Source organism: Leptodactylus fuscus, chromosome 5 (genome assembly GCF_031893055.1).
Source record: "Leptodactylus fuscus isolate aLepFus1 chromosome 5, aLepFus1.hap2, whole genome shotgun sequence".
NCBI classification, from domain to species: Eukaryota; Metazoa; Chordata; class Amphibia; order Anura; family Leptodactylidae; genus Leptodactylus; species Leptodactylus fuscus.
The window spans coordinates 48,502,900-48,523,434 of record NC_134269.1 but is presented as its reverse complement, the minus strand read 5'-3'; positions in this window follow the sequence as shown (position 1 = coordinate 48,523,434).

Genomic DNA, 20,535 nt, shown 5'->3' with positions numbered 1-20,535 from the left:
TAATCTCCGTGCGGAATACCAAACGCATAAACAAGCGGTGAGCAGTGAAAGCAAACGGGCCCCATAGACTATACACTCACCGGCCACTTTATTAGGTACACCTGTCCAACTGCTCGTTAACACTTAATTTCTAATCAGCCAATCACATGGCGGCAACTCAGTGCATTTAGGCATGTAGACATGGTCAAGACAATCTCCTGCAGTTCAAACCGAGCATCAGTATGGGGAAGAAAGGTGATTTGAGTGCCTTTGAACGTGGCATGGTTGTTGGTGCCAGAAGGGCTGGTCTGAGTATTTCAGAAACTGCTGATCTACTGGGATTTTCACGCACAACCATCTCTAGGGTTTACAGGGAATGGTCCGAAAAAGAAAAAACATCCAGTGAGCGGCAGTTCTGTGGGCGGAAATGCGTTGTTGATGCCAGAGGTCAGAGGAGAATGGCCAGACTGGTTCGAGCTGATAGAAAGGCAACAGTGACTCAAATAGCCACCCGTTACAACCAAGGTAGCCAGAAGAGCATCTCTGAACGCCGCACAGTACGTCGAACTTTGAGGCAGATGGGCTACAGCAGCAGAAGACCACACCGGGTGCCACTCCTTTCAGCTAAGAACAGGAAACTGAGGCTACAATTTGCACAAGCTCATCGAAATTGGACAATTGAAGATTGGAAAAACATTGCCTGGTCTGATGAGTCTCGATTTCTGCTGCGACATTCGGATGGTAGGGTCAGAATTTGGCGTCAACAACATGAAAGCATGGATCCATCCTGCCTTGTATCAACGGTTCAGGCTGGTGGTGGTGGTGTCATGGTGTGGGGAATATTTTCTTGGCACTCTTTGGGCCCCTTGGTACCAATTGAGCATCGTTGCAACGCCAAAGCCTACCTGAGTATTGTTGCTGACCATGTCCATCCCTTTATGACCACAATGTACCCAACATCTGATGGCTACTTTCAGCAGGATAATGCGCCATGTCATAAAGCTGGAATCATTTCAGACTGGTTTCTTGAACATGACAATGAGTTCACTGTACTCCAATGGCCTCCACAGTCACCAGATCTCAATCCAATAGAGCATCTTTGGGATGTGGTGGAACGGGAGATTCGCATCATGGATGTGCAGCCGACAAATCTGCGGCAACTGTGTGATGCCATCATGTCAATATGGACCAAAATCTCTGAGGAATGCTTCCAGCACCTTGTTGAATCTATGCCACGAAGAATTGAGGCAGTTCTGAAGGCAAAAGGGGGTCCAACCCGTTACTAGCATGGTGTACCTAATAATGTGGCCGGTGAGTGTAATGTGGTCTATGATACTACACTGTCTACCAATAAGTATTTGGACACCCATGCAAATGAAGATATCTTCGGTCGTGATGTACGTCATGCCTTCCGCTGTTAACTAGGAAGCAGCATTGACATTACTGCATTGGCATTAGTCGCATGCAAGATGCCACGTGCAGAGTTATCGATTTCGGGAAAGGGGTAATTGTGGGGTACCACAGAAATGGTCGATCCTTGAGGGACATAGCAAGCGAACTGAATTACCCAAAATCTACAGTGGCCTATGTGATTACAAAGTGGAAGGTGAATGGTGATTGTCAGAATGTGCCCCGAGTCGGCAGATCCCCGAAACTGGGAGATAGAGACCGGCGAGTGCTGGCCAGAGAAACCGCACCCAACCGATGGCTCACATACACCAGGAGTTTCACCAGGCATCCAGGAGTATTGTGTCCATCAATACCATCCGTAAGGAAGCGTCTGCTGGGCTCTACCAACTATTGGATTGGAAGAAATGTTGTTTTTCTATTCTACCACAGGTGTCCATAGTAGACATGAGATGGTAAAGCTACAAATGTAGCAATGTTGAACAAACTTTCAGTGCATTACTTGAAGCAATATGATCTCTAGGATCATATTCAAGCTAAAAACGGTCTCCTCAGAAGTATGCTGTACATACTGCCGTAACATATGAGGAAAATGAGTTAACAACCTCCATATTCTTGAGCCTTCATTGCTAGATTTATTTCAAAAATTGCTGGCATTGTAGTTTTTAGCACGGAGAATATAAGAAGTTATGGTGCAGAAATATAATAAATCATTATACTTGCATGAAGAGTTGTCTGATGTTCCATTGGGCTGAGTTGGACCTGGCAACATGTGAAGCAGATCACAGTTGATGTTCTAATGGTGGAAAGTCTTGATGGTATATGATGTGGGGGAAGTCTTGATGCTATCTAGTAGTGGGAAGCCTGGTTAATGTCAAGTCCAGTGGTGAATGTAGCCTTATTCTTAGCATGCTGTGCAGACAATCTATACAGACACTATAGCATTCAGCACCAGAACGATGACATTTCTGCATCTGCATTTGAGCCAAACACTATGTGTGATATAAAAAAAATCTGAAATGAAGTTTTTAGTGTATGACAACAAAAAGGTCCTTTTTAATAACTGCAAAGAATTATAATAATTTGGTGTTTTATCACTATTTTCAAGATATGAATTACTTTCAGAGGCTGGAAACAGTATAGAACTAGTCCTGTAGAGAAGTGGATTCAACTGTATCCAGTCTAGGCAATGCCCTGTAGAGTGCTAGTACATGTTTGCAACTAAGTTGCGGGTACTACAGGCTTACCACTAACTGCAATGTTACAGCTGTAATTGCTACTTGGAACAATGGCAAGTAGAAGTGCAGAATGGCAATTAGTAGTCATCTGTACTGTAATAGCCCCATAGCTAAACAGCCTGGACCCCGGACTGATACATTGTCCTCAGATACCAGTGAGATTTGTGCAGCAGCTGCTAATGTATCTAGAATTGTATTCACTTCACTGTATGGCTAGATACAGTAAATATGGTTGGCAGCCTGTAAAAGAAAACACGAAGTACCATTCACTGACAGCAAACTCACATCTGCACACAAGGCTGTGCTCACATCTATACGAAAGCTCTATTCATATCTGCACCTGAGGGTCTCTTCACATCTGTACCTGGACACCCTTTATATCTGCACCCAAGGCCTTGTACATGTTAGCACCTGAGGCTCCGTTCACGTCTGTATCTGAGACTACATTCATATATGCACCTGAGCGTCTATTCAGATCTGCAACCAAGGCTTTGTTCACATGTGAACCTGGAGGCGCCATTCAAAGTCAATGTCACAAATTTTATCTTATTTGACAGTAAAAAACAGAACTGTGCATTGTACTATTTTATATGACAAAAACACAGACAACTTGGCAGAAGTAGATGGACTCTATGGCAAGTGAATAGGTCCATTGGGTTTCAAGGGGTATCATGTGACAGTACAGCAAAAGCCACAGGGTAACTGTAACTATAGCCTGACACCCTGAAAATGAAGAATTTATAAAGTGATAAAGTTTCCATGGGTATAATTGACATGCTGTGATTTGCGCTGGGGATATTTTTTTCCAATGTGTGGATGGGATTAGCCAGAATTCCATCCGCTTTGCAGGTCTTGTAAAACGCTCCGGTTTTTGCCATGGCAAAATCGCGGCGCTTACGCTACATGGGGTCCTGGCCTCAGGCTACGGCCCCATGTAGCGAAGTGGTGAAAAAAAAAATGCAGAAAATAAAACGCAGCAGAAATGCATTGCTGCAAAAAAAAAATCAAAAAAAAAATCTGCAAATTGTGGATGGAATTAGCCAGAATCCTATACACTTTGAAGGTATGTTTCAGATCAGGGGCTTCAGGCTAGCACAAGCTAATCAGCCAGGTTAGTTTTGGTACCTGATGTGCTATTTAAGCTCTGTAATGTCAGGTGGGTGGTGTCAGGCAGGGGGTGTGATTAAGAGCTCCAATCAGAGGCAGCCAGTGTAAGGGTAAGTTCACACTGGGTTTTTTGGTCAGGATTTCGAGGCTGTGTCCGCCTCAAAATCCTGACCAAAAAGACAGCTCCCATTGAAATAATTGGGAGCCGGTCAGTTCTTTTTTTTGGGAGCTGTTTGTTCCGGAAAAAAGAAGCGACATGCTCATTCTTTCAGGCAGATTTGCCTCACAACATCCGCCTGAAGACAGTCCCCCATTCATTTGGGCCTAATCCTGAATGGAGTGTGCGATGCAGTGCACCGGAATCCAGTCACCGCTACCTCCGCCTCAAGTTCCGGACCAAAAAACTCCATGTGAACTTACCCTAAGCGCTCCTACTTACTTACTTGCTCCTACCTGACACCGCCCTCCTAACAGTACTGGAAACAAAACTAACAGCATTGATTGCTCAGGAACGCTGGGGGTTAGAGAAAAAATTCCATGTGTTCTTTAGTGAATAATATTATAAAATTTGTTTTCTTCATCTGCGCTATAAAGTTATGAAACCATAAATGAAAGTTTACATTACACTTTAAAGGGGTTGTCCCATGAAAAGCATCATATCTATACTGCTAGTTTATGTGGATTTAAGACTTTTCCTAAATACATTGCTTTATCAAAACTGCTTTGCTTGGCCGCTATCTTAATTTATTCACTTCACTGTTGACACTGCGTTTCTATGGCCACTGGACTTATCTGCTCATTTCCCAAGTGACCTAGCCGCCTGCTCTCAGGGGGGGAGGGAGGGGCTGACAAGCAACGGAGCTCCTCAGATAGGGGAGAGGGGAGGTGAGAGCTCCGGGATTACTGTGCTGTCTATCTTCAGCTTTTCCACTTATCAGCCAGTTTAATTGAATTTGGCTGAGATAAGGAGTACGTTAGCTCTGCATGTAATGCAAGCTGACTCAAATCCAGCTCCGCTACATCAGTTTCCACATCAGCTTTATACTGTGGTAATGCATTTACAACCAATCCCTCATTACTGACTGCAAACATTGCAAATAGCAGAGCAAGTGAAACCCCGCCCACCATGTGCCGAGAAATCCAGGAAGTGAAGAGAGCACAGACCCTGCATGCTGCAGAACAAGAGTTATGGGAATACCCCTTTAATAATCAATTTGAGGCCAGGGACACATGGACAAGTTTGTGGTGGGTTAGCTGTGGTTGAGTTGGCTGCAGACTATACTTGGCCTGTGTAGCCTTAGCCTAAAGAAGTAATGATTCCCTTTGCTTGTATCATCATCTGTATCACTACCATCTATGTTCCTTACTATGACATTACTTTTGACTATTATTTCATCAAATCTACGTCTTGTTTACTAGTCTCCTTCATGCATATTAGCATATCTATAGCAACCTAAGAAAATGACTATGGGAATGAGTAATCTGACAATGAATTACCATTAAATATCTATACACAGCTCATATTCTACAAAAATGTGAATTATTCCATCTCAGAACCTAATTGCCTCTCCCTAATTGGACCTTGACTTTCACATCCAATCTTTGCGGCAGCCATTCCGGACAGGAACAATCCATTTCTCTGTATATATTATCCAAAGGCGCTGCTTGTAATAGGAACATTGCATATAATGTGATATGTGCAGCTCGGCGTAACAGGCTTGTTAATTTATTAAGAACAATATAAACCTAAAAACAAAACATTTCATCAAAAACTTCATTATGTTAGAACAATACAGACTGATTATAAAGAGAGAAGCAATGGGAAGATAAGAATAAGGAGAATCATGTAAGAAAATTCAGCTCAGTTATTCTGGGAAATGATTTATTTTTTATAACTCAGAAAACGTCTCCTAGCAGCCGCCACACATTACATGACGATCCATGCAGGAATAACAGGATGTGTAGGCCACTGGAAATTAGAAGATCGCCACATCAACAGCAAAGAAGACTCCATTGAACAGAGTGTATACAACAATAAAAACATTGATCACATAGCATAGGTTTCGTCTCTGTATATCAGCATGGCTACAGTTGGCTGCCACCTCTGTGGAGCTTATTACAGTACTGGGATATACATAGTAACATAGGAAGTTTTAAGAGAGTTCTAGACCTAATCCATGTACCTTGTAAAGGTGAAAACTGAATAACGGAGACATACTTGGAAATTATAGAATCACTTCAAGGTACTGAAGTTAGATGAAGAAGCAATTTACTGCTGGCTGACTTCTTTTAAGAGGAGAAAAAGTCTGTTAAAGGGGATCAAAAGTAATTGGACAATTTACCATAAATAAAATGTCCATTTGTAATCCTTTGCAGAGAAGCTTTTACAGGCAATGACTGCTTGAAGTCTGAGACCCATGGACATCAGCAAATACTGGATTTAATCCTTTGTGATGCATTGCCAGGCCTTTACGGCAGCAGTTGTTGCTTGTTTGTGGGTCTTTCTGCCTTAGTTTTGTCTTAAAGGGGTTGTCCCATCACAAGGATCCTATCTATACTGCTTGTTAATGTGAATGTAAGACTTTTCCTAAATACACTGCTTCAGCAAAACTGCTTTGTTTGTCCACTATCTTACTTTATTAATTTTTTTGGACACATCCCTTGACTTATCTGGTCATAAGTCAAGTGATGTATCTGCTGCTCTGAGGGGGGAGAGAGGAGGGGCTAAGTGCACGGAAGCGAGCCAGGAGGGGGGAAGGGGCCGCCAATACAGACCCGGCATCCGCTATAATAGAGAGGCGGATGCCGGGGAGGGTTAGACGCTGGCACAGGTGCCTGCAACATCGCTATGCTCCTGCCCTGCATGAAGCCAGCAGCGGCAGGAGCAATGTAGCTATTCCGGGGGGGGGGGGGAGGCAGCGGGGGAAGGGCGGGCGGAGGAGGGGAATAACAGCATTGCATGTTATGGAGCATAGCGATGTTGTAGGCGTCTAACCCTCCCCGGCATCCGCCTCTCTATTACAGCAGATGCCGGGTCTGTATTCGCATTGTGAAGGCTAGATTGGTCTCACCATCTATGAGCATGCACGCAGGGCTTTGCATGTAAGGCCGCTGGCTTTGCATATGTAACCCTGCCCACCAATGACGCAACAAAGCAGGAAGACAGAAGATTTTACAGCAACGAAGAATGGTGAGTATGCGACGTGGGAATACCCCTTTAAGCATGTGAGAGACATGCACGATCGAGTTGAGATCTGGTGACTGTCATTGCAGAATATTCCACTTCTTTGCTTTAAATAATGGGTGTTGCAGTATTTATTTGGTTATTGTCCATCTGATTTCTAATTGAAGATCCGTCCACTCAACTTTTCTGCATTTGGTTGAATCTGAGCAGAAATTCTATCTCTGTACACTTCAGAATTCATCTGGCTGTTTCTTCCCTCTATTACATCATCAATAACCACTAGTGACCCAGTGCCATTGGAAGGATGCATGCTCAAGCCATCACATTGGCTCTAACATGTTTTACATACCATGTGGTGAGCTTTGGATCTGGAGTTGTTCCAGGGCTTCTCCATACTTTCTTCTTCCCATTATTCTCGTTCAGGTTGATCTTAGTTTCTTCTGTCCAAACAATGTTCTTCCAGAACTGGACTGGCTTCTTTAGATGTTTTTTTTTGACAGAGTCTAATCTGGCCTTTCTATTTTTGAGGCTGATTGTTTGCACTTGTGGTGAATCTTCTATATATCTGTATTTGCTCTAATGAGGTCTCCGCTTTATGGTAGACTCAGATACTTATATACCTACTTCCTGGAGTGTGTTCTTCACTTGGGTGGATGCTAAAAAGGGATTTTTCTTCAAGATGAAAAAGATTGTGACCATCTATCACTGTTGTCTTCAATGGACATCTGGGCCTTTTAAAACTGACAGGCTCTACCACTGCACTCCTTTTGTACCAGAATCTACCAAACTGTTGATTTGGCCACTCCTAACATTTCCCCTACTTTTCCGATTAATTTCTTCTTTTTTTCAGCCAAATGATGGTCAGTTTCACTTCCATTGAGAGCTCCTTTGACCGCATGTTGGGGGTTCACAGCAACAGCTTCCAAATGCAAATGCCATATCTGGAACCAACACCAGATCTTTTACTAGATTAATTGATGATGGATTAACCCTTTCACTGTCAAGGGTCTCTGGAAATTTTGCACCTGTGGCTGCCAGAGCAATTTTCACAGTTTTGAGATGAACAAATCAAACCGAAATTGCAACATTAAAAAAATATCCATACCTATATATTTTCTTAAAGTAGACACCTGCAGCATTGTAAAACGATTGATCTTCACTGTGCAATCGTTTGATCGTTTGTATAATATATTGCCACAATTATTTATTGCAGAGTATTATACCTGTCATATTTGGTAATATATATTTAAACCATCAGATTTAGAGTCAGGCTGTTTCTAACAGGGCACAGTAAATACCTTGCACAGAGACTGTTGTTTGCCCTTCAGCTACCATAACAGCCATTGGCTCTTGCGATTGCACAGGATGGATATCTAATGTCTGAGTCCCCTTCCCCTTTTGACCGCTTAGATGCTGTGATCACTATTAACTGCAGCATCTATAGGGCTAAATAGCCAAGATCAGTATTATGCCTGGTCTTGGCTGATCCAATTGCAGCCCGCCTATATACTCAGTGCTAAATAATTTGCGATTCATACACACACTTATGTTTCTATATGGCAAGCGGATATACTTATGCAAAATGTATGCAGTATTCCATATGTGATTTACATAGAGGCAAAAAATGTGGCAGCCATATTGGTATTACCATACCCTACAGGCATCAGCAGGCGCACATTGTCACCGTATGTGAAGGCTCATGAAATCTAAAAAAAAATTGTCATATAAAATAAAAATAATGGATGCACATTTATATTTGATATATTATAATCCCAGTCTGTGGAGGTATTGGGGACTTATCCAAGCAGAAATGTATCCAAGCCTGACGTAAGACAAAGCAGTTGGTAAGCACAATGCAGAGAAGACATAAACAGCAGGTAATTGATGACTTTCCATATGACTAGGCCATTTGAATGATAAAGTGCAATGGTTGAATGATTGCTATAGCCCGCTGACAGCAGAATAATTCTATAAAACATGTACAAAGGATGAGCATGAAAACATGTAAAGTATGTACCATCTGCCATGCCAGGGTTTAATGAATTCACAGGAGTGGAGGCTCAGAAAAGTATACAGAGATAGTTAAAGGGACTAAAAAGCTTTATGCCCTCATAATGTATCTACAGGGTGGTCCAATGGTATGGAGACACCTGAATAATTGGAAACTATGGTTGAGAATCCCTTTTATGTGTGGCATGTTGCTATGAGAAAGGGAACACATCTTTGTGGGTTAGTGTCTAATATGGTGGTCATCTTGGAACCATGTTGATTTTTTCAAATGAGAAGAGGTGCATGTGCCATATGTATCTGATAAAGATACATATACATACATAGTCCTAGCAGCATACCTCATTTCCAACAACCATTCTGCATTTATTCAGGATTCCATACCTTTGGACCACCATAGTATCTCCATACATTTGAACCGCCATGTACAACATGGGGCCACAGCACTGATGTAGCTAGCATGGAGCACATTATATGACAGTACAGTACAGATAGAGACAGGTGAGTATACTTTTTATTACCATTATTATTTTACAGCTTCCTTGGTCTCCACAGTGGTTGGTCCAATTCCTGGACATCCCCTTGAAGTTTTAGCATGTATCCTTGCAATCATTTGGATCCTGCTTAGATTCTGTTTCTTACAAAGTAAATCTCACTTTGGTCTGATAGAAGTGGATTGAATGAGACACTATTAGAAACTGTTGTTCTCCATCTTTGTATGTCAAATGTGATTCCTTCAAAAGTTCATCTGAGACTACAACTGTGAAGGAAATTAATGCCCATTGGCCTCTTTAACCTTGGAAGATTATTCTTAGAGATGTTTTTAATTGTGTCACCTTAGAGGGCAACCTGTTCTTTATGAGATTACCTTAATGAGACAGAAGTCAAAGGTTGGGTTCCTCGTATCCAAGCTTGTGGAGAGAAGGACCTTAGTGGAGGTCCACAATCTATGATAACCACATGCCATACAATTCATATGGATAATGGAGAGCAGAGATCATCCTGCCCAATAATAATTTTGTCTCTCCGTAGACTGATATGGCAGCTTACAGTGAATGACAGATTGCATTCTACTGTGCAGTAAATTTAGTCATTAGAGATGAGCGAACACTAAAATGTTCGAGGTTCGAAATTCGATTCGAACAGCCGCTCACTGTTCGAGTGTTCGAATGGGTTTCGAACCCCATTATAGTCTATGGGGAACATAAACTCGTTAAGGGGGAAACCCAAATTCGTGTCTGGAGGGTCACCAAGTCCACTATGACACCCCAGGAAATGATACCAACACCCTGGAATGACACTGGGACAGCAGGGGAAGCATGTCTGGGGGCATAAAAGTCACTTTATTTCATGGAAATCCCTGTCAGTTTGCGATTTTCGCAAGCTAACTTTTCCCCATAGAAATGCATTGGCCAGTGCTGATTGGCCAGAGTACGGAACTCGACCAATCAGCGCTGGCTCTGCTGGAGGAGGCGGAGTCTAAGATCGCTCCACACCAGTCTCCATTCAGGTCCGACCTTAGACTCCGCCTCCTCCGGCAGAGCCAGCGCTGATTGGCCGAAGGCTGGCCAATGCATTCCTATGCGAATGCAGAGACTTAGCAGTGCTGAGTCAGTTTTGCTCAACTACACATCTGATGCACACTCGGCACTGCTACATCAGATGTAGCAATCTGATGTAGCAGAGCCGAGGGTGCACTAGAACCCCTGTGCAAACTCAGTTCACGCTAATAGAATGCATTGGCCAGCGCTGATTGGCCAATGCATTCTATTAGCCCGATGAAGTAGAGCTGAATGTGTGTGTTAAGCACACACATTCAGCACTGCTTCATCACGCCAATACAATGCATTAGCCAGTGCTGATTGGCCAGAGTACGGAATTCGGCCAATCAGCGCTGGCTCTGCTGGAGGAGGCGGAGTCTAAGGTCGGACCTGAATGGAGACTGGTGTGGAGCGATCTTAGACTCCGCCTCCTCCAGCAGAGCCAGCGCTGATTGGCCGAATTCCGTACTCTGGCCAATCAGCGCTGGCCAATGCATTCTATTAGCCCGATGAAGTAGAGCTGAATGTGTGTGCTTAGCACACACATTCAGCTCTACTTCATCGGGCTAATAGAATGCATTGGCCAATCAGCGCTGGCCAATGCATTCTATTAGCTTGATGAAGCAGAGTGTGCACAAGGGTTCAAGCGCACCCTCGGCTCTGATGTAGCAGAGCCGAGGGTGCACAAGGGTTCAAGTGCACCCTCGGCTCTCCTACATCAGAGCCGAGGGTGCGCTTGAACCCTTGTGCAGCCTCAGCTCTGCTACATCAGAGCCGAGGGTGCGCTTGAACCCTTGTGCACACTCTGCTTCATCAAGCTAATAGAATGCATTGGCCAGCACTGATTGGCCAGAGTACGGAATTCGGCCAATCAGCGCTGGCCAATGCATCCCTATGGGAAAAAGTTTATCTCACAAAAATCACAATTACACACCCGATAGAGCCCCAAAAAGTTATTTTTAATAACATTCCCCCCTAAATAAAGGTTATCCCTAGCTATCCCTGCCTGTACAGCTATCCCTGTCTCATAGTCACAAAGTTCACATTCTCATATGACCCGGATTTGAAATCCACTATTCGTCTAAAATGGAGGTCACCTGATTTCGGCAGCCAATGACTTTTTCCAATTTTTTTCAATGCCCCCGGTGTCGTAGTTCCTGTCCCACCTCCCCTGCGCTGTTATTGGTGCAAAAAAGGCGCCAGGGAAGGTGGGAGGGGAATCGAATTTTGGCGCACTTTACCACGCGGTGTTCGATTCGATTCGAACATGGCGAACACCCTGATATCCGATCGAACATGTGTTCGATAGAACACTGTTCGCTCATCTCTAGTAGTCATGATAGTCTTTATATTTAAAGCTGTCCCTAAAATCTAAAAAAAGAAAAGGAATAGGACAGGGACAAAAAAGCTTCTAATACTTTGTAAAGTGGCGGTAGAAAGCCATATTCTGCAAAATTCTTACTTGATACTTGTTGCTCTTTGCAAGTGATTTAGAAAAATGGAGGCTCTCACTTATATTGGAGTTCAGAGAATAGCACTGGCTATTACTGCAGCCTAAAAAGAGAGAAATCAGAGTATAGCACAAAGTATTGCAGCACGTCCATTTCAGAACCGTAACAGACTGGAAAGAAAATATTGGGTCACTGATAAAGATGATTGAAATGTCTCATCGTACGTCACACATTTCACATTGCCATGGCGTCTCTTTGATGCACTCCTGTAGATACTGCACTGAGTATATTACTAGGACACTGCAATGACAAGAAGTACAGAACAGGCTGCTAAAAGCTTTCATTAACCCTTCCAGCCTAGTATTCAAGGCTATAGGTCTAATCAGTAGCGTAACTCGAAATGGTGAACTTTTGGACATGGGGCCATTCCTCCCATCCCTGACCGAACACCCTCTTGAAGACCCCGACTGACCCCCTTCCCTCTTGGATTCCTGCACACACTATTATGCCCCATAGTGGCCCCTGAACACGGTATTATAATAATAATAATAATAAATTTTATTTATATAGCGCTAACATATTCCGCAGCGCTGTACAATTTGTAGGGTTCAAATACAGACAGAAAGATACATTACAAAGAAAGTCGTTTCACACAATGGGACTGAGGGCCCTGCTCGCAAGAGCTTACAATCTATGAGGTAGAGGGGGTGACACAAGAGGTAGCAGGGGCGGCATTGCTTATACAGGGGTCAGACACTTTTGTAATAGAGGTGACTGCCCCATAGTGTAATAGAGGTGACTGCCCCATAATAGAGGTGAATGCCCCATAGTGCCCCCTGCACACAGTATTATCCCCCATAGTGGCCCCTCCACACAGTATTATCCCACATAGTGGCCCCTGCACACAGTATTATGCCCCATAGTGGCCCCTGCAGAGAGTATTATCCCCCATAGTGGCCCCTGCACACAGTATTATGCCTCATAGTAGCCCTTTCACACAGTATGATGCCCCATAGTGGCCCCTACACACAGTATTATGCTCCATATTGGCCCCTGCACACAGTATTATGCTCCATATTGGCCCCTGTACACAGTATTATCCCCCATAGTGTTCCCTGAACACAGTATTATGCCCCATAGTGGCCCCTGCACACAGTATTATGCCCCATAGTGGCCCCTGAACACAGTATTATGCCCCATAGTGGCCCCTACACACAGTATTATGCTCCATATTGGCCCCTGTACACAGTATTATCCCCCATAGTGTCCCCTGAACACAGTATTATGCCCCATAGTGGCCCCTGCACACAGTATTATGCCTCATAGTGGCCCTTTCACACAGTATGATGCCCCATAGTGGCCCCTGCACACAGTATTATGCCTCATAGTGGCCCCTGCACACAGTATTATGCCCCATAGTGGCCCCTGCAGACAGTATTATCCCCCATAGTGGCCCCTGCACACAGTATTATGCCCCATAGTGGCCCCTGCAGACAGTATTATCCCCCATAGTGGCCCCTGCACACAGTATTATGCCCCGTAGTGGCCCCTGCACACAGTATTATGCCTCATAGTGGCCCTTTCACACAGTATGATGCCCCATAGTGGCCCCTGCACACAGTATTATGCTCCATATTGGCCCCTGTACACAGTATTATCCCCCATAGTGTCCCCTGCACACAGTATTATGCCTCATAGTGGCCCCTGCAGACAGTATTATCCCCCATAGTGTCCCCTGAACACAGTATTATGCCCCATAGTGGCCCCTGCACACAATATTATGCCCAATAGTGGCCCCTGCATACGGTATTATGCCCCATAGTGGCCCCTGCACACAGTATTATCCCCCATAGTGTCCCCTGAACACAGTATTATGCCCCATAGTGGCCCCTGCACACAGTATTATGCCTCATAGTGGCCCTTTCACACAGTATGATGCCCCATAGTGGCCCCTGCACACAGTATTATGCCTCATAGTGGCCCCTGCACACAGTATTATGCCCCATAGTGGCCCCTGCAGACAGTATTATCCCCCATAGTGTCCCCTGAACACAGTATTATGCCCCATAGTGGCCCCTGCACACAGTATTATGCCCCATAGTGGCCCCTGCAGACAGTATTATCCCCCATAGTGTCCCCTGAACACAGTATTATGCCCCATAGTGGCCCCTGCACACAGTATTATGCCTCATAGTGGCCCTTTCACACAGTATGATGCCCCATAGTGGCCCCTGCACACAGTATTATGCTCCATATTGGCCCCTGTACACAGTATTATCCCCCATAGTGTCCCCTGCACACAGTATTATGCCTCATAGTGGCCCCTGCACACAGTATTATGCCCCATAGTGGCCCCTGCAGACAGTATTATCCCCCATAGTGGCCCCTGCACACAGTATTATGCCCCATAGTGGCCCCTGCAGACAGTATTATCCCCCATAGTGGCCCCTGCACACAGTATTATGCCCCGTAGTGGCCCCTGCACACAGTATTATGCCTCATAGTGGCCCTTTCACACAGTATGATGCCCCATAGTGGCCCCTGCACACAGTATTATGCTCCATATTGGCCCCTGTACACAGTATTATCCCCCATAGTGTCCCCTGCACACAGTATTATGCCTCATAGTGGCCCCTGCAGACAGTATTATCCCCCATAGTGTCCCCTGAACACAGTATTATGCCCCATAGTGGCCCCTGCACACAATATTATGCCCAATAGTGGCCCCTGCATACGGTATTATGCCCCATAGTGGCCCCTGCACACAGTATTATCCCCCATAGTGTCCCCTGAACACAGTATTATGCCCCATAGTGGCCCCTGCACACAGTATTATGCCTCATAGTGGCCCTTTCACACAGTATGATGCCCCATAGTGGCCCCTGCACACAGTATTATGCCTCATAGTGGCCCCTGCACACAGTATTATGCCCCATAGTGGCCCCTGCAGACAGTATTATCCCCCATAGTGTCCCCTGAACACAGTATTATGCCCCATAGTGGCCCCTGCACACAGTATTATGCCCCATAGTGGCCCCTGCAGACAGTATTATCCCCCATAGTGTCCCCTGAACACAGTATTATGCCCCATAGTGGCCCCTGCACACAGTATTATGCCTCATAGTGGCCCTTTCACACAGTATGATGCCCCATAGTGGCCCCTGCACACAGTATTATGCTCCATATTGGCCCCTGTACACAGTATTATCCCCCATAGTGTCCCCTGCACACAGTATTATGCCTCATAGTGGCCCCTGCACACAGTATTATGCCCCATAGTGGCCCCTGCAGACAGTATTATCCCCCATAGTGTCCCCTGAACACAGTATTATGCCCCATAGTGGCCCCTGCACACAATATTATGCCCAATAGTGGCCCCTGCATACGGTATTATGCCCCATAGTGGCCCCTGCACACAGTATTATGCCCCATAGTGGCCCCTGCACACAGTATTATGCCCAATAGTGGCCCCTGCACACAGTATTATGCCCAATAGTGGCCCCTGCACACAGTATTATGCCTCATAGTGGCCCCTGCACACAGTATTATGCCCCATAGTGGCCCCTGCACACAGTATTATACCCCATAGTGGCCCCTGCACACAGTATTATACCCCATAGTGGCCCCTGCACACAGTATTATGCCCCATAGTGGCCCCTGCACACAATATTATGCCCAATAGTGGCCCCTGCACACAGTATTATACCCCATAGTGGCCCCTGCACACAGTATTATGCCCAATAGTGGCCCCTGCACACAGTATTATGCCCCATAGTGGCCCCTGCACACAATATTATGCCCAATAGTGGCCCCTGCATACGGTATTATGCCCCATAGTGGCCCCTGCACACAGTATTATGCCCCATAGTGGCCCCTGCACACAGTATTATGCCCAATAGTGGCCCCTGCACACAGTATTATACCCCATAGTGGCCCCTGCATACGGTATTATGCCCCATAGTGGCCCCTGCACACAGTATTATGCCCCATAGTGGCCCCTGCACACAGTATTATACCCCATAGTGGCCCCTGCATATGGTATTATGCCCCATAGTGGCCCCTGCACACAGTATTATACCCCATAGTGGCCCCTGCATACGGTATTATGCCCCATAGTGGCCCCTGCACACAGTATTATACCCCATAGTGGCCCCTGCATACTGTATTATGCCCCCTTTCCCTTATGGCCAAACTTTAAGTTAGTCTTCATTACAGAATATAGCAATGCTCTTGTGAACATTTATCTTAATAATGTCAAAAAAATCGCATACAGAGCCTTCTTACATATAAAGCACATGTGTATGATATAGAAAGTGTTGTGCTTCTTTCGCTCATATATATAAAAATATTTATATATGTACCACATATACTGCCGTTGTCTTTTTGCAAGATATTAGGCAGGACATGGTCGCCTTCTGAGCGCTTCCACATAGAATAAAGGAATGAATAACCCATGGAAAGAGATCTCCATTGTGTATAGTGTATATACTGTAGCATGCTTTTGCTCATTTCAGCAAAACAATCCCTGTAAATCTGTTTTACTCATGTAATATTTAGATACTGTGTATCTCTATATCAAGAGCCACTGTCTATAAATGACTTACTAGGAACATTGCACAATATTGAGTTTTATGCGTCTCCTAAGAAAATTATGTATTCTGTGTCTATCCTACTGTAAGATAGAACTCAGATCTACATAATAACTTCATAAAAATAGATGAGACATTGCAAAGAGTTCTCCCATGTCCATAGCCTCAGCTTTGTATTGTCATTTTTAAAGGGGATGTCAGATGACTGTGCCGTAGTGGAATAAGGATGCTCATTAAAGTCCACAATTGCTATGAATAACATGGAAGCGGCGCTATAGTGTATGCATAAGGCAACCCTACTTATCTTCCATTCTTCAGTAGATCAAAGGGAACTTATAGTCATATGAAGCGCCTGAAGTTCTCTCTATAAAGTATATGGACTGTATTTCATTAGTATTGAAAATTTAGTTCAATAAAGTCAAAATAAGTTGAAAAAGATATTGAGACAGATTTCTGAAGACTGGCAAGTAGTGCACCCCTACGGGGGAATCTATTTCTGCACACAATTGTCTCGCTGCCTTTCAGGAACCATTTCACAGAAAGCTGTACAAGGTGTAGTAAATATGCCTCATTGTTGTCTGCAAAAAGCCATAAAGTAGGGGGAAGCTGATTTTAAGATTCATTTATGATATTCCGGAAACTATATTTTTGTTGAGTTTTATGCTGGATCGGGATATTGGGTACTTCTGGGGATGACCTATTCCACTACTATAGGGAGAATCTTAGGCTGCTCCATTCATCATGGGAGCATGGGAAGGTGAGTACAAGATTTATTGTTTTTTGTGAAGCGAAACGGATCACTTGCTAAGGGGGCAAACTATTATTTATAGAGGGGCTAATATTTATAGTGGGGAAACTATTAAATATAAGGGGGCTAGTACTTATAATAAAGGAACTATTATACATAAGGGGCACTATTATAAGAGAGCAATTATTATACAGTATATAAGGGGGAACAATAAATAATGAAATATATGTGGCCTATTATTTGGGGGAACAATTATATATAAGGGGGCTATGATAAGGGGAGACATATATAAGGGGGTATTATTTATAATGGTGGAATGAAGTAGCAATGAAAATAATTTTATGATTGGGGGTCACCACAACATGAGAAACTGTATTAAAGGACATTAGTAAGGTTGAGAACCACTGCATTAAACCTATGAGCTAAAAACAGCTACTCTTACATCAGGCCTGGACTAGGAATCTGGTCTGGGTTCTTAATGGTTATACTAGGAATCTGAATTTGTTTGCGTTGAAGTTGTCAGGAGAAGTTGTGATGATGATCTGGAACAGATGGAGAAGAAATGGGAACAACGATCATCAGAGACATATCCATATTTATGACAGAGCTGTCTCCTCTCTATCATGGTAAATCCTTGTATTAGGTATTAGATAACAATTCTGTAGCAGCGGTTCTCCAGTGTAGCAGTGCTGGCCGTGCGCTCAGCTTGGCTGCATCTCCAGAGTAGTCGAGCTGAGCGCACGACCAGCTCTGCTTCATCTCGGCATAGGAATGCATTGACTAGCGTTGATTGGCCAAATGCCATACAGAGTACAGCGTTTGGCCAATCAACGCTGGTTCTGCAGGAGGAGGCGGAGTCTAAAATCGGTCCGCAGCAGTCTCCATTCTGGTCCGATCTTAGACTCCGCCTCCTCACAGACGAGCCTCCGGCAGAACCAGCATTGATTGGCCGAATGCTGTACTCTGTATGGCATTTGGCCAATCAACGCTGGTCAATGCATTCCTATGGGAAAAAGTCAGCTCATGCATATCGCAAGCTGACAGGGATCCCGACGTAATACAGTGACTTGGGCATGTTAGATGCCCCCAGACATGCTTCCCCTGCTGTCCCAGTTGCTTTCCAGGGTGTTGGCATCATTTCCTGTGGTGTGATAGTGGACTTGATGACTCTCCTGAGTCGAAGAGTGGGATCCCCTGAAATGAGCATTTTTTCCCCATAGACTATAATGGGGTTTGATATTCATTCGAATAGTCGAATATTGAGGGGCTATTCAAAACGAATATCGAATATTTTACTGTTCACTCATCTCTAATTAATAATATTTGACCTATATGCAGAATTACTAAAAGCAACTAAGTCATTTTAACTATGAAGATGCCGCTGTAATACCAACACACAATACCATTGAGCTTCATACAAACTTGTGGACTGCAGAAGTCATTTACATTTCACGGTAGAATAACAATATAACTACACAATGCTCAGTTAGAAAATGATCCTGAACTGTTTTTTAAGGGCAACACAAATGTCTTAGAATATATTCAGAGACACTTTCATACATCCTTTGCAGTTTTCCCCACCATTCATGTATGATAGCCTAACTATCCCGATTTTTAAGCAACCAGGCAAATCATTAGGTATTGGAGGTTTATTATTGATGTGAAGAGGTCAAGTACCTAGAGGTTTGTAGGTGAGTGCTCAGATCAATAGCCATGACTAGCTCCTGGGTTTAGTAACATTCAGTTTCAGAACTTCTAATGATGGGATATTACAATAACATCCGCAGTTATACTTACATACTAGAATCACTACAATGGTCAGAACCTGTCATAGCATCACCATCAAGTCCATTCGGGCACCTTCCCTGAATTTCTAGTGGTGTGATATTCCAGTGGTTATAGTAGGTTTCTTTAGTCATCCTACAGCTGGCCATACACATTAACCCCCTAACATTAAAATGGCAAAAATCCTACCAAAATGTTGCTATTTATTGCAGATGTTCAATGTATGGCTCATATAAGTACTACTGGCACATATCTCCCAATGTCTTATGTGTATTTTAACCCTTTAGTGATCTAAAACATTTTAGCCATAAGCCAGTTACATTGTCTCCCTCTCTGCAATCCAGCTTTCATAACATGTAGGCATTTTATTTCAATGTAGCTTTACTAGACCTTGTATTTTGTGTGCACTTTTGGATCAGTTTTTAAGAGACGAATTGAATGGAAAACATGAATTCTGGAATCTGGATTGTATAGTTTATGATATTTATCATCATTACGGATGTGGAGATACCAGTTATGTAAAGAAGCACCACATCACTCAGGAGTAGGATTGAGCTGATCTTGAGATTGCAGGATCGTTTTTAAAATCCGATTTCCGATCATTTTCCATTCGAACCCGATCCCAATTTCAATTCCATTCCTAATGCAAGTTAATGGGATTTTTTTAAAAAAAATATTAGATCAGATTTTAAAAACGATCCTATTCACTAAACAGCATGCAGTCCTAAAATTGAACACTTTAATTTTTAGATTCCACGCTGTGTAGTGATTAAAAAAAAATCATCTGGCTAATTAGTCCCCCCTGGTGTCCACTTACCTGCACAGATCACTGCCACTGCCATTCCCCACTGTTCTCGCTCCTCTTCTCTCCTCGCCTCCACCTCCCAGGTTAGTGTTACAGACCTAGGAAGAAGGCTTGGCTTGTGGCTTAGGAGAGTGTGGGCAGGGAGAGGGCGGGGAGACTTGAATGCATCACTCACATCTCCCCTCCCAGTACCCACCCACACTCTCCTAAGCCACAAGCCCTGCCTTCTTCCAAGGTCTGTAACACTAACCTGGGAGGCGGGGCAGCGAGGCGAGAAGAGGAGTGAGAACAGCGGGGAGCGGCAGCGATCTGTGCAGGTAAGAGTTAGCTACTAGCTAACATTGTTAGCTTTTCCCACAATGCTTGGCCAGTTGCAAAACATTGTGGGAAATAACCTCTGACCTCGATACCACATAAAAATATCAGGATTGAATTCTGATCGCGATTGTGAAATTTACTTGATCACCGATCGGAATCTAATCTTTTCCGATCCCGATTGCTCAACCCTACTCAGGAGTGTATTCAAGAGCTTCAGAAGTGAAATTTATTGCAAAAAATATACAGTTTACCCAGTGTGGCTAGAGTAAGATGGCTTCTTGTGACATGTTGGCCAATGGTAGCCTTTCTTAATGTCGTAAAGAGGCAGAGACTAGGAATATGTAGAAATTGGTGCCCAGAACCCAAAGAAGGAGCT